This window comes from Leuciscus leuciscus, assembly GCF_965113295.1.
Source record: "Leuciscus leuciscus genome assembly, chromosome: 4".
Classification (NCBI taxonomy): Eukaryota; Metazoa; Chordata; class Actinopteri; order Cypriniformes; family Leuciscidae; genus Leuciscus; species Leuciscus leuciscus.
Window position 1 is genome coordinate 11,025,157 of NC_138728.1, and position 14,629 is coordinate 11,039,785.

General features: G+C 39.3%; 1 protein-coding gene across 1 annotated transcript in view; it reads left to right on the forward strand.

Annotated features, from left to right (window-relative positions):
- The first annotated feature begins 14,202 nt into the window (after window positions 1-14,202).
- The window catches only part of lmo3 (LIM domain only 3), a 42,605-nt gene continuing 42,178 nt past the window's right edge, over window positions 14,203-14,629 (forward strand). The window contains exon 1 of the mRNA XM_082168555.1: window positions 14,203-14,605. The gene's annotated coding sequence lies outside the window, so the exon portion shown is untranslated. The remainder of the gene's footprint in view (window positions 14,606-14,629) is intronic.

The window sequence follows — 14,629 nt, forward strand, 5'->3', positions numbered from 1 at the left end:
GACACAAACGAGATTCATTCAAAAGTCAAACAGCAAATTAGAGAGGTGTAAATGTTACAGGGAGTGTTTAACCAAAAATGAAAATTCTGGCATCATTTGATCACCCACATGTCGCTCCTAATCTGTATTATTTTCTTTCTTCTGAGGTACACTAAAGGGAAAATTGCCCATGAAATTAAAGTAAATAGGGCTGTCTAACTCCAAAAATGACAAAAAGACACCATAAAAGCAGTCCATAACACTACAGTGTATCTGTGTTTTCACAACTTTTCCATTTAAAAGATATAGGAAGAAATATAGAAAGAGCAAATGCAATAAATGCAATTACAATGTTTTAACATCCAATGGCAGATTGCACAAAATATGATGATCTCATTCTCATTTCAGTATTTCATGTCTAGGACAGCGCTAAAGAGCATTCTTACATCACAGTACTTTTTTGTTGTCGAAGTTCGCAAGCCGTTTACAATAGCTGTGGGGCATTTATTTATTCATGTTTTTTTCCTTTAAATATTCACACAGTGACAATCTGTTAAGACTCATTGGCTGTCTCCTGAGGACTGGCCGGAGCGATGCAGAGAAGAGAGAGAAAGGGACAGACGGCAGTTAATTATTAAAAATGTCCAAAATAATCACTTACTCCCTGCAAACCACCACTGTCATCAAACCTGTAGCGAATATCTGGATTCTATTCAGAAGGTCAAAGGCGCAATATGGGAGCCACTAATAGCAATGCAACAAAAACTCTCGCAGATGCAGTGAGGAATGGTTTTGTAAGCTGCTACAGAGAGGCTCAATAAATGACGGTTAAAACATGACCTCCATCCTACCGACATATGTTGTAACTGAAAACTACTTTCACCTCTATTTTCGCTGCTTTGTGCGTGAGATGCTTCAAGGTGGCCTCATTTGAATCAAGGCTGTCATAGTGCTTGAATTGGAAAGGATGTATGGAATCTTAATAAAACTCTCCACCATGGGCTGCTTTTTAATGAAAGCACTTCATATCTCCTTTAAATGCCATAGGAGCTTATTTAATGACATGATTGTGTCTCTCATTTTAGGCTTTTGTCAGGGGGTTTTGTTAAGCTTTTTTGCCCTGTGTAGCCTTTTGTACACATTTATTTGCTTTCTGTATACAATTTCTTGCACAATTTTTTTTTTTTTTTGCTGATTGCTCAATGATTCACAGTTTGGATGGATGGATGGATGGATGGATGGATGGATGGATGGATGGATGGATGGATGGATGGATGGATGGATGGATGGATGGATGGATGGATGGATGGATGGATGGATGGATGGATGGATGGATGGATGGATGGATGGATGGATGGATGGATGGATGGATGGATGGATGGATGGATGGATGGATGGATGGATGGATGGATGGATGGATGGATGGATGGATGGATGGATGGATGGATGGATGGATGGATGGATGGATGGATGGATGGATGGATGGATGGATGGATGGATGGATGTGGGCAGAAGGATAGACAGACACAGATGGATGGATGAATGGATGATTGATGGATGGATGAAATGATAGACAGACACATGGACAGATGGATGGATGGATGGAACGATAGACAGACACACAAATGGATGGATGGATGATGGATGGAACGATAGACAGACAGACAGATGGATTGATGGAACGTTAGACAGACACAAGGATGGATGGATGGATGATGGATGGATGGACGGAACGTTAGACAGACAGACAGATGGATTGATGGAACGTTAGACAGACATAAGGATGGATGGATGGATGATGGATGGATGGATGGAACGATAGACAGACAGACAGATGGATTGATGGAACGTTAGACAGACATAAGGATGGATGGATGATGGATGGATGGATGGATGGATGGATGGATGGATGGATGGATGGATGGATGGATGGATGGAACGATAGACAGACACACAGATGAATGGATGATGGAACGATGGATGATGGATGAAATGATAGACAGACACATGGACAGATGGATGATGGAAAGATAGACAGACACACGGACAGATGGATGGATGGAACGATAGACAGACACACAAATGGATGGATGGATGGATGGATGGATGGATGGAACGATAGACAGACACACAGATGGATTAATGGAACGTTAGACACACGAGGATGGATGGATGGATGGATGGATGGATATACAGACACACAGATGGATTAATGGAACGTTAGACAGACACGAGGATGGATGGATGGATTTGGGCAGAAGGATAGACGTACCGACGGATAGACAAATGGATGGATGGATGGTTGGATGAATGGATGATGGATGGATGGATGGAACGATAGACAGACACAGATGAATGGATGATGGAACGATGGATGGATGGATGAAATGATAGACAGACACATGGACAGATAGATGAATGGAACGATAGACAGACACACAGATGGATGGATGGATGGATCAATAGAAAGATAGACAGACACACGGATGGATGGATAATGAGTGGATGGAACGATAGACAGACACACAGATGCATGGATGGATGGATGGATGATGGAAGGAATGATAGACACACGGACGGACGGACGGATGGATGGATAGACACACAGATGGATAGATAGATAGATAGATAGATACATAGATAGATAGATAGATAGATAGATGAACTGATGAAAAGATAGAGAAGTAACAATTAAAAAAAATCTGGTTTATATGATGTACACTATTCAATAAGTGAGAAAACAGAATCAGTCCATGTGTCGCTATATTCTATCTTGTTCAAGTGCATCCACTGAAAGCAAAACTAATGGAATTCTGTGTGGTGGGCTGTCTGCCGTTTTCTGATCACTGGAAGATTGCACTATTGACCAAATGTCAGGCGCAGAGAGATGCAATGATTGAATAAAAGAGTATACATAATCGAAGGCGAGAACTCTGCCAGGGCCGCCTTCTGTTGCCTCTCTAACTACACCCTGGGAAATTCTCAAAAATCATTACCCCTCCCATCACCACAAACACACATGCTTGCAGCCACACACGCTGCTGTCATCCCACCTCTGCTCTCTTGTGATGCTCTCTTGAAATGCTATTTGTTTTTCTCATTAAAAGCAAATTTTATATATGTCTCTCTCGTGCACGTCACATTTCTCATTCCAATGCATTTCTGCCCTGTTGCCAACAAACTGCTGCTTGGTATCTGTCTGAGGACACGTTATGAAATATTTTGGGCCCAAATTAATGTGCTATTACTACAGGAGGACTGAGGTGAAGATGACAGAGAGCCTCAGGATATTTAGATCAGAACCAGATTGGTTACCGGAAGGAAAAGTGGGTGTTGACCCCTGGAGACCAATACACCACCCCAAAAAAACATAACTCACCTAAGAGGGAGGAGGAGGCAGCTAACAGATTAAATTCTGATTAGGGAGAAGATGCCCAGAGGAATTTATTGGTCACTTGAGAGGCTGAGTGATGTTCTACCAGTCTGACATCTGCTTGAACATGCTAATGACGCTGTTGCATTTATAAATGCAACACAAATGTGGCAAATGAAAAATGCATTCCCTCGAAAGAAAGATTTTTTCCCCCCTAGTTCTGTTCTAAAGTGATCCAAATCTGTCAGAGGTGTAATAAATTACATCCTCTCAGGAAAGGAATGGATTTTTTAAGGTTTTACCTTATGTTCTGTATTTTATATCTATCCTGTAAAAGTACATTTGCAAACAAAAACTTGTTAAAGGGGTAGTTCACTTAAAGGAATAGTTCACTTAAAAATGAAAATTCTGTCATTATTTACTCGCCCTTAAGTTGTTTCAAACCTGTATGAATTTCTTTCTTCTGCTGAGCACAAAAAAATATATTTTGAAGAATGTCGGTAACTAAACAGTTTATGGGCCCCATTGACTTCCATTGTTTTTTTTGTTTTGTTTTTTCTACTATTGAAGTCAATGGGGTCAATCAACTGTCTGATTACCGACATTCTTCAAAATACCTTCTTTTGTGCTCAGCAGAAGAAAGAAATTCATACAGGTTTGAAACAACTTAAGGGCAAGTAAATAATGACAGAATTTTCATTTTTAAGTGAACAATTCCTTTGATAAACGTTTTGTCATTATTTACTCAGCCTCATGTCATTCCACACTCAAAAGACTTTCTTTCTAAAGCAAAAAAATAAAAACTTTTTTTTTACAGGTTGTTTATTTTCATGAAATGAATAGTAACTTCAAAAAACAAAACAAAAAAATATATTTATTAGACTAAAATGTAAGCATTTCATTATTCACTGATAACTCCAGTGGCCTGTTAAATAGCCAGACCATTGAATTCAAGAACCGGATGAGTCTGATTTGTGAATAAATCATTCAGATCAAAGAACAATTAGTTCAAGAATTGTCACTGTTACATTAAATGACTTAAATTTATGTAATATTTATATTTATATGATATATGTAAATTAAATGATAAATGAAATATTAAATATATATATATATATATATATATATATATATTCAGTGTTAATTAATGTCAATTAAATAACAAAACAAATAAAAATAAATTACAACCTATTTGATACATTTATGGTGCTTTGGTATCCTTTTTAAAGCTTGGAAGCTCCATGCCAGTTCTTTGTAAGTGTATGGAAAAATGTATTTGTAAAAAATAAAATAATTTAAGACAGAGCGACAAGTGAACGATGAAAGAATTTGCATCTCTTTGAATGTGATAGCAGAACTTTCACCTGTGCTCTCATAGACACAGTTCTAGTCCCCCCTCTCCCTCCAACCACTTGTGCATGCAATTACACCTAAATGCACTAAAACGATTGACTGAACCATGTGAAGGGCATTTACTTTTTGTGAAGCGTGACATAATCGGAGAGGTTTAGATTTCTTTTTATCAGGAGGCCCAGGTAATGATGAAGGCCTAGGATCCTTTCAGAATTCTCATTTACAGCTAGGAGAGGAAGGCCCCATCTGTTCTGTGGCAAGGCCCCTTCCAGCAATCTTTGATATCACTGAATGCTATTAGCTGAGGAAGAGGCTGGGCTAATGGACCTTTAAGAGCTCATTTATTTGAAGCAATTATTTTGAGGCGACCCCTTTTTGGAGTTGAGCATTACCCTCACAAACAGGAAGATTATGCCGTGTTTGGAGGAGAATGCATTTGACTGAAGGACACAAGGAAGTGGAGGAGAAGGATGGAACTCATTTCATGGAAACAGACTGGAGACCCACAAACAAGCACTCGATGTACCCTGATGTCAACCCAGTTTTCAGTATTCAGAAGCACAGGTTTGAATCACTCAGTTTTTAACAGAACGTTGCAATAGCTAAAAAGAAAAACAATCTTGAAAATGAAGGAACTGAGTCAGCATTGCCTTTACAGTGCCTTCACATCAAAATGGAGATTGAAGAACTCAAAGACGCCTATCATATGTCTTCTACTGCACAAAGGCATTAATACGTTGGATGTCCCAAGTCTTTGGCCAGTTCTGACTCCAGTTATGTTTACACACCATAGGGGAAAATGTTGCAATGGATACATTTTAAATATATTTCAGATTTTAGAGTATATTGTTTATAATACTGTATTAAGGAGCTAAAAATATCAAATAAAAAAGCCCCTCTGCAGGGGGCAATTCTAGGGCAAATGCTCCATTCATGAAAACATTTTTTTTCTGAAGTATATACAATACACACTATGCCATCCATTTTGTGTAAAATACATTCATATAAATTCTTAATATAAACAATTGTGGTTGATAACCACCAAAAATAGCTGTGAACAATGCACAAGATAAAAATACATAAAAATGCATAATTCTATACATTATACAGCTCTCTACTGTTAACCATTACATTTTTTCAATTGTTAGTATTTTCTTGGAATTTTTTCAGGGTTGATTGATTATTTATTTGTTTATTTATTTTAAAATATTTAATTTTAGCTACACGTTCAACAGCACTATCCTCTTAGGATGAATACAGAGATCTGTCAGTTAAGGTGACTACAATGTCTGCAGAAGTACCCATAAGGCCTAGCAGAAAAGTAATAATAATATGAAAATAAATCAAATTAGATTAAAAAAATAATAAAAATAAAAACTATGATGGCATTTTCCCCTATTTTTGTATTTAAATATCTATCTATATATATATATATATATAATGTTTTCAGTGTTTTCAATGTAAAACATGTTTTGAATATTTACAAATAGATTTTTTACAAAAATGTGTGGGACTATGATTCGAGGAGTGAAACAAAAGCTCATTTGACATGTTATGAGTTCCAGGAGCTTTTCTTTTTTGCAACACATTCAGAATCTCAACAGATCGACACTCGACTTTTAAAATATTGCCAGAAAGAACACTTAGTCCCTAGCTGATCATAACCGTCTCTTTCTCCCTCCCTCATGACCGCATTTGAGAATATCACTCACTCTGCTAGGATATGAAAGAACCAAAAACTGAAAGAACATTGCAGTGGCTTCAATACATGACATTCCCAAAGTAAGAAGATCAATCAGATCTTTTATGATTATGCCACTTTCATTGAATGTTTCAATCTACCAAATATAGACAACCTCTGCTCTAACCTCACCCGCAAGAACTGCGAGTTTGTGATATACTTTTGTACTCCTTTGAAATAGGTACATCCGTTTCTTTGGCATCCTTATTTTTTTTTTTAACCTTAGCTGTATTCTGAGATCAGACAATGAGCAAGTGATGCAATATCGTGGCCTGGCGGACTCAGTAATGTAGTCAATGGTATAAGTCCTACTGCAATTTAAAACTGCTTATCCGAGCTGAATCCAGATGGGAAATCACTCCCAAACAGTTTTCTCTTATAAGCACTCGTCAGGGCTTAGCCAGGGTGGTGTTCATCTCCGCACAGAGGATGCGCAAATCGCTTTAGTAAAAAAAAAAAAAATGCAAGGCCTCATGAGCCATTTGATGAGACGCAGGCTCATAGGCCTCTGTCTCCTGCCTTCAATTTGGTGGGCCCAATGCCTCAGCTCAGCTGCGCATCCACTTCCATTTTCAATATTGCTTCTCCTATCATGGCGAAAGAGTCTCAGCAAAGACAGACAGCCTCATATTGGAAAATAATGGGCCTTGAACTACCTGGGCTGTACAGTCTCACTAGACTAAACTACTGTTCTGTTTTTGGTGTTTCTTTCTGTTCATCTGCCATTAAAGTCTTTGCATTTCTTGACAGAACCAAAGATACATTCACTCCACTTGTTTTTACATGTGATAATTCAGCACATTTGAAGAAGGTGCACCTTAGATTGGGATACTGTTAAGATGGCGTCAGAGCAATCTGAACTACAATGGGGAGCGATGCGAGAGGAGGGAGTTTGAAACGCCTTCCTGCGCCCTCCTGAGAACGGGATCCGGTCTGATCGTCGCTGGAGGATTAGTAACTATTCCACCGGGTCCCCTGACATGCAAAGAGAGCGGCCAATTAAAACATGAAGGAGGGGACTCGCACGTTCCTACACAAAAACACGGAAATAAATGAAAAAAGGGAAAGAGCGAGAGACGTAGAGACAGGAGTGAGATGTAAAGATTCTCAGTTTGCTTGTACATCAACCCCGTTTTTGTCGCTGTGTACCATATGAATCAGGGAAAAAAGCCTCAATCCTGGGTGGCTTTGAACCACCAAAAGAAGCTTGAACTACACACCTAATTTGCAGCTTTATGCCAGAACACATTCCCATCAAGCTCACAGGGGTTGTGACATGAGAAACCAAATTCTAAAAAAGGGGGGAACGGGTGCGTCACGCGAGTCTGCCGGATGTTTATAATATAATTTGCCTTCCGTACTAGGGTCTGCACAGGATAATGATGATAAGAGTCACCTGGCTCCGCCATTTTTTATCACTTTGGATCTGATGGTTCCTCACCTCCCGTGGGATTATGGAATACTGTGTTAGCACTTCTGCACACTGCATTCCAGGGAAGTACACATTCACACACATGACTTGACTCTGGACCTTCGGTGGATATTTGGCGCAGTTTAATGATGTCACGCGCTTGTGTAACAGCCATCGAGTGGATCGTAAAGAGTGACAGTTGCTCTAGCCACTGTGAAATGTGGCGATTAGCCATCTTAATTAGCTGTCGTCTCCAGCTCAAGCCCCCCTCTGCATGATGGAACGTTGTTCTCCAGGGATCGATCATAGCAAAGCGGAGACAATCGTCTTTAAATCCTTTTTTATACTCCTCCAACTTACATATTAGAAAATAGGTTTCAAACTTAGTCAAGGCTATATGAGAGAGATTCGCCATAGTGGTCTAAAATATTAGTCAAATAATGACATATAAAAGCCACTTCAGCTGATTTTCCATTCAATCTTGCTCACATGGCCTTACCTTGACAACACTAAATAGCATGGAAATAAGTGTAATGCTTTGACTATCTCTCTCATGTTTTAAGCCTATGAGTTTTGGAACTTTGGATTCGTAGTTCTTGCTGAGGTGAAGGTTAATGCTTCTCATTCAAACAACAGCAGAGTAGGTGCTTAGAATGCCACCTATTGATGTGCAGAAAATTAATTTCATGATAAGTATGTTTTTGAAAAGCTCACCAAAGCTTCCGCACTATATTCCATCTAATTTTTGTAATGAGGCTATTGTAAGGCCCGTCTCTGCACGCTTTAGTTCATCCCGCGGACCTCACCTTGTGTGTTTTTGAGTCAATTAGCAGTGGTGAAGAGAATGAGCTAGAGGCTAATGTCACTGAACAGAGAGGTGATGTCCTTCAATGTTTCAAATAAAGGGAGAGACTGTACAACGTCAAAGCAGATGGAGGATGGTACCGTCGTGTCATTGCCTCTTGTGTGCTGATCAAGGTTTATCTCCCCCTCCTCCAATCGCAGGATTAATTATTTTAAGAAATGGCACAGCGCTGATCTCAGATCAATGTAAAAGGGCAACTTTTACGGTAGCAACACCATGTCATTACACTGACTGACACGTGTGGGTGGGAAAATTGCAGAAAGAGCGCAGGAGAACATCAGTGACATCAATCATTGCTTCATCTTGCCAATTAGTGCTCCCAGATATACATGCAGATGAAAATCAGAGCCTCATCTAACTGGCTGACAGACTCTGAGATCAACCCCCCAGCCTCCAAAACAGCATCAGCAACACCAAAACTTCACAACGAGGTGTCTGGTTTTGTTCCTGGGCCTCTGGAGTCATTCTTCAGCAAGACAAAGTTGCTCGCATTTTTTTTTACTAATTTTACTTACAATCAAGACAAAGCAGATGTGATTAAGACACTTTGTCAAAAAAGGGACAAAGTGCACCGTAGCCTCTGTTTTTGCGCTATTGTGGGCTTTGATACAACACTTAATTTTATTTGACAAGCCACCCATTGGCATACATACATGAAGATTTTGACAGTTTACTGTCAGTAAACAAAAACAGTCATGGCAGTAACTGCTGTGTCACAATCACAAGGAAACAGAAGGTGAGGTTAAGCGCACTCAATAGTTAAAGTAAGCTTTTAGTTGTAGTATGATAAAAAAAAAAAAACATATATCGTTCTTCCCTCTCAATAGACATCGGATACATGAACTTTATATATGACAGATGGCTTGGTGCTAGTTGATATATATTTTAAGAGATTGCAATTTTAAATGTAGGTCTGTGACAAAAAAGGACGCCCGGCAAAGTGGATTAATAGTAAGTTGTTGTCCACAAATTTTTAATGGATTTGACTGAGTAGGAGATGGAAAAAAAATGTAGTTTTGTTCATTTTGCACTAGTGGTTGTGCTTGAAATGAAATATTGATATATATATTTATTTATGAGTTTTCAAAGATAAACCTTGGACTGCATTAAAAACTGACCCTAACACATATACACCAATAACTGCACTTTTTCTGAGTAGAATGAAAATACATTTATACTGCAACTCATGGCCTCTCTTTGCTATAGTGTGAATATAACAAGTCTTGTTAAAGACTGTTTTGTGTAGTACATAAACTAAAGGTTCCATCACAAGCGAGCCTCCATTTTACTGTCAACTGATGCTCAGCACTGCAATCAGGGATTGTCGGCAAGAGATTAAAAGATATTTTCCTCTTCAGGCGAAGTAAATTGGTTTTGGATTAAGGCTGATTGATTGCCACAGAGGTATACAGCAGTCTGTTTGAAATGCGTAGTTCCAAACACACAAGTCATTTCAACCAAGCTACTCAAGGAAATCATGCTGGATAGAATCAATAGATATTATGTAGCAGGTACCAGTATTGCTCAAGGTTACCATTAAAGGCTTGTAGAAATATTATTCAATGGCTTTTAAAAATGTGTGTGTCGACCTAACACTCAAAAGGCACTGACTGGTTTATTGACTGTAAAGGCTCCATTGTGACGGAAGATTTAATTGGAAAGCATAAAAGTGACCTCCAAAACTCCAGAAGTGTCAAATTGTGGGCTCTGTGTTACTTGGATTCTTATGAAATAACTAAAGCCCATTCTGTGCAAGAGCAGGCAACTGTCCTTTTTAACCCTTGTGTGGTGTTCATGTTTTTGTTATTCAGCCAGTGTTCGTGGGTCTGGAGAACCCGCTGCATGTTTGGGTTTTTAATTCAACACAATCAAAAATTGTATGTAAAAATACTCAACAGATGTTTACTTCATCCAAATTACAAGCAATATAAACTGCATATATGCTTAATATTTTCTCTTTACCTTTGTTAGATCACATTTAAGAATTGCAACCCTGTGCGGGAACGGCAGGGGTAGAAACATAAAACTCACTCTTGCACTCACACTTAGCCTACACACAATCTCTCTCTCACACGCACATACGCACGCACGGACGCAGTGTGTGGTCATTGAAAATGTGTTCAGATATATATTTTTCACAGAAAATGAGCCAAGGCCAATGAGTCCGAGTTTGAAAAAATAATTAATCGTGTCATTTTTCTCTTGATAAAAATGAAAATACAAAATGAATACCATACAAGGGTTAAAACCTACACATACAAAGTTCAATTTAAAACTGAACAAACCCTAACAAATAACTTACAGCAACTTGTAGCATAACTTTGCTTAAAGGTGAACTAAGTATCTTTTTTACCTTAACCGAACAGCTTCGGAGTCATTGGAATAGTTATATGACTTTTTTCAGGTGGAATGGTGGTCGTCTCGAATGGTGGCTAGCTTCCTTGCACGAAGAACAACATGGTAATGAAACGCGTTTGTCCGTTTAGGGCTACTGTAGAAACATGTCGGCGCATTTTAATGTAAGGGGACCCGTGGTGTATGTAGATAGAAATGGCTCATTCTAAGGTAATAAAAACATATAACGGTTCATTAAGTAAGGTCTTTATACACCACTGAAAATAGGATCTCTATACATAGTTATGTATATGATATTGTATTTCTGTCAACAGATCCTCCTAAATATTACACAATGCACCTTTAACTGAAACAGTGCAAATCATTTTTGTTTGATGCAAATAAATCCAATTGCTTTACAACTTTATATATAAAAACAAAGCACTTTATTATACTAGCTGCAAATGTTTTATGTATCTCAAAGCAATTATATATGGATTGCGGAGACACTCAATTAATTTAAGGGTCTATTTTGTCTGAAAATGTATGAAAAAACAAACAAACAAAAAACAGCAATTTACTTAAAAGTACAAACATCAAAAATCAGTAAGGCAGATATGAGCAATAACACCTCAAAATCCATAAAAGCATCCTGAATGTGAAAGGTAGTTGCACCTTAAAATGATCTGATCTCACTGCAGACCTACCTACTTCCAACCAGCCTTCAGGCAGTCCAGGAACGCCCTCCTTCTGCAATGGAGTCACGTTGCACTTGGATATTCTAGCTCTCAGACTGGCCTTAACAAATTAATTGCTGGTTGAATTAAGTAATCTCCATTGATTCCCATTGCGACAGTATCTCGTGGTTTGGGTATTCTTTAACTTCAAAGGGGTCCTCTTAGGCCCATTACTAAAGGTGATTCTTCAGACTATGCTAAGGAGTCTCTATTTTTCGCTTTAGTTGTCTCTTGGCCAAAAACTAAAATTGGTCTACAGGGCAGAGAAAGTGAGGTTGGGAGCACGAAAGTTGTCATTAAAAACTAGGCATCCGTTGACCCTAGTTTGAGGGTCACCTATCTGAAGCAATTATTGGGTATCTCTTTAAGGAGAGGCTCTTGTGGTCATTAGTGAAAAGTCACATGTGTCCCTTTGTGTCCACTGGGAGCAGAGAACTCTAGGAAAGTATGTGGAATTAGACTGAGGGTGAATCTGTACCAGAGTCAGGGGGTGCTTACTAGATTGTGAAAGTATAGTGTGTGCAACTTAGTTTGGAAAAGATGATGAGATGTGCTGGATGAATATAAAGGTGCATGCTTTACAATCTCAATGGGGCAACAGCTAAGTCACTAAAAGAAGGATATAAAACAACAAATGGCAAGGAGCCTGGACATTAACACATGCTATATTACAACTGCAGGCAATGCATACTTAAAACCCCTGATTGGTTGAATCCGATCAAGATCATCTCTCTTTATATAACCAATTTTTAAACCCTGGGTAAAGCTGTTTTACTCTTGTGAATTTGAAATTTGGTTACCACCACTTTTAAGTCTGGGTTATGAAACCCTGCTACCGGTATACAGTCTGAAACAACGCGGTTTTAGAATGTAGAGGCCAGTTGTTTAGCAAAAAACAACCAATTATAACTGAACAGTGTTTGCTTTATTAAACATGCATGTGCTTTGTACTGTCACAGAAACTGAATTTTTTGTTGAATCTTGTTTCAGTTTGAAGTGGGGAAAAATCAATATATCAACCAGTAACAGAAAACAGGATAATTGTAGAGAAGAGACATATAGAAGTCTACAGGAAAAACTGGACACTACATTTGGGAGTAAATAAGCCAAAATGATGCACAAAAGGTCATGTGCTGTGTTAGTCTAATCAATGATACTGACTGGATTTTTTTTATTTGGATTCGGGTTGGCTGATCTTTTAACAAGTGAATTCTCTGCATTTACCAATATTAAGATGCTTGGTTTGGAAGTGAACTCTGAGTAAGTGGTGCTTCATGCATCGCTAGCCTATTGACAATGTACAATGGATCTACTTTTCCCCTCAAAGTTTCACTAAAGTGACTAAACTTTGAATGAATACTTCCTATAATCAAAGAATGTGCATAATCATTCCAGCAATAAAATGTGCATTGCTTATGCATTATATCGGCTTTTGAAACAGTTCAAGTCATGGAAGTAAATTTACAGACTGGACCTCTTTGAACATTAATCAAACACCTGTAAGGCATCAAAAGAAAACAAAAATCACATATTACTGCCATATTTGCGCTCTCGCAAAGCTCCGCTGCCTACACGGTCATGTCAAGTTCACATCATGAACTGTACATGATGTAGAAAAATGTACGCAGATGATTGGCACCAGGCGCACCCAGCCCTGCTTTCTCCTCTCTATGTGTGACGAAACAGTCTCCTCTTTTAAGTGCGTAAGCATGACATTCTCATTTCCCTAAAGTGCTCTGTGCTTTAGTACGGCGGATAATTAAGCGGGTGGAGGGAGTGGCTCTGATTGGCATTATAAACGCTGCACCATCTCTGCTCACCGTTCACACCACCTGCCTCTCCCTTCTACACACGCATTCACCATCAGTGGAATTATTAAAGATAAAAAGGCATTGTGCAAAAAAAAAGAGATCCTCCCCTGACAGATATTATCATTACAACCTTTTATCAAAAAGTGCAAACTTGTTTTTTATCCATCCGTCTCCCCCCTCCATATGTGTCTCAGGCTTCATCCTTCACTCTTTCCCTGGGTATTTCAGCAGGGAGAGAAAAGGAGAACCAGAGAGAGAGAGAGAGAGAGAGAGAGAGAGAGAGAGAGAGCAAAAAACGAGAGGGGAAAAAAGCTAGACTGAGCTCTGTCAATTGGAGTGAGTGCACTACTAAGTCTGGCTTCACTACAAAGGTTAGCAGATCTGACTGTCAATACTGTCAGAGGAATGGAGTCTTAGGGAGGGGAGGGAGCAAAGGAGGTGGAGACACGAAGGTTAGGTGGTGGGGGAGGCAGGAAGGTTTGCTTTGAGAGAAAGAGATACTTTGATATTTCGGAATGTTAGAAGGGTGAATGTGGAGAACTGGAGGTTGGGGATCTAATTACCGGGCCATAATTGGGGGCTAGGGAATAGGTTGCCGTCCTCTCAACTCGCTGCAGATCAATTATGTTAAGAGAACATCTGTAAGTAGAACTTAATGAGGTCCATTAGAGCAACATGCGCTGCCTTCCCTAACGGTGCTTGTCAGCTTCTTGGATGAGCTGGAGTGTGCTGCTAACTAGGGACCTGGTGAAGGTGCTTAAATAGGCGAGGAGACGTGCGGGCCGGCTCAGGTCTGTTTTGCTTTGCTGCCAGGGAGGGAACGAGACCACGAGCGAAGAAACAGCCGTCGTGGGGAGAAGGAGGGGAGTCTTTTTAGAGCGGGAGCGAGGAGGAGTTGCACTGAGGCGGGCTGCACGTTTTTAACCCGCTCGCCTGGAACTTGACAAGGGAACCGGCTATATTTGAACTACCATCTCGTCTTAATCGGCAACTTTTCCTCGGTACAGTATCTTTCAATCAGATTT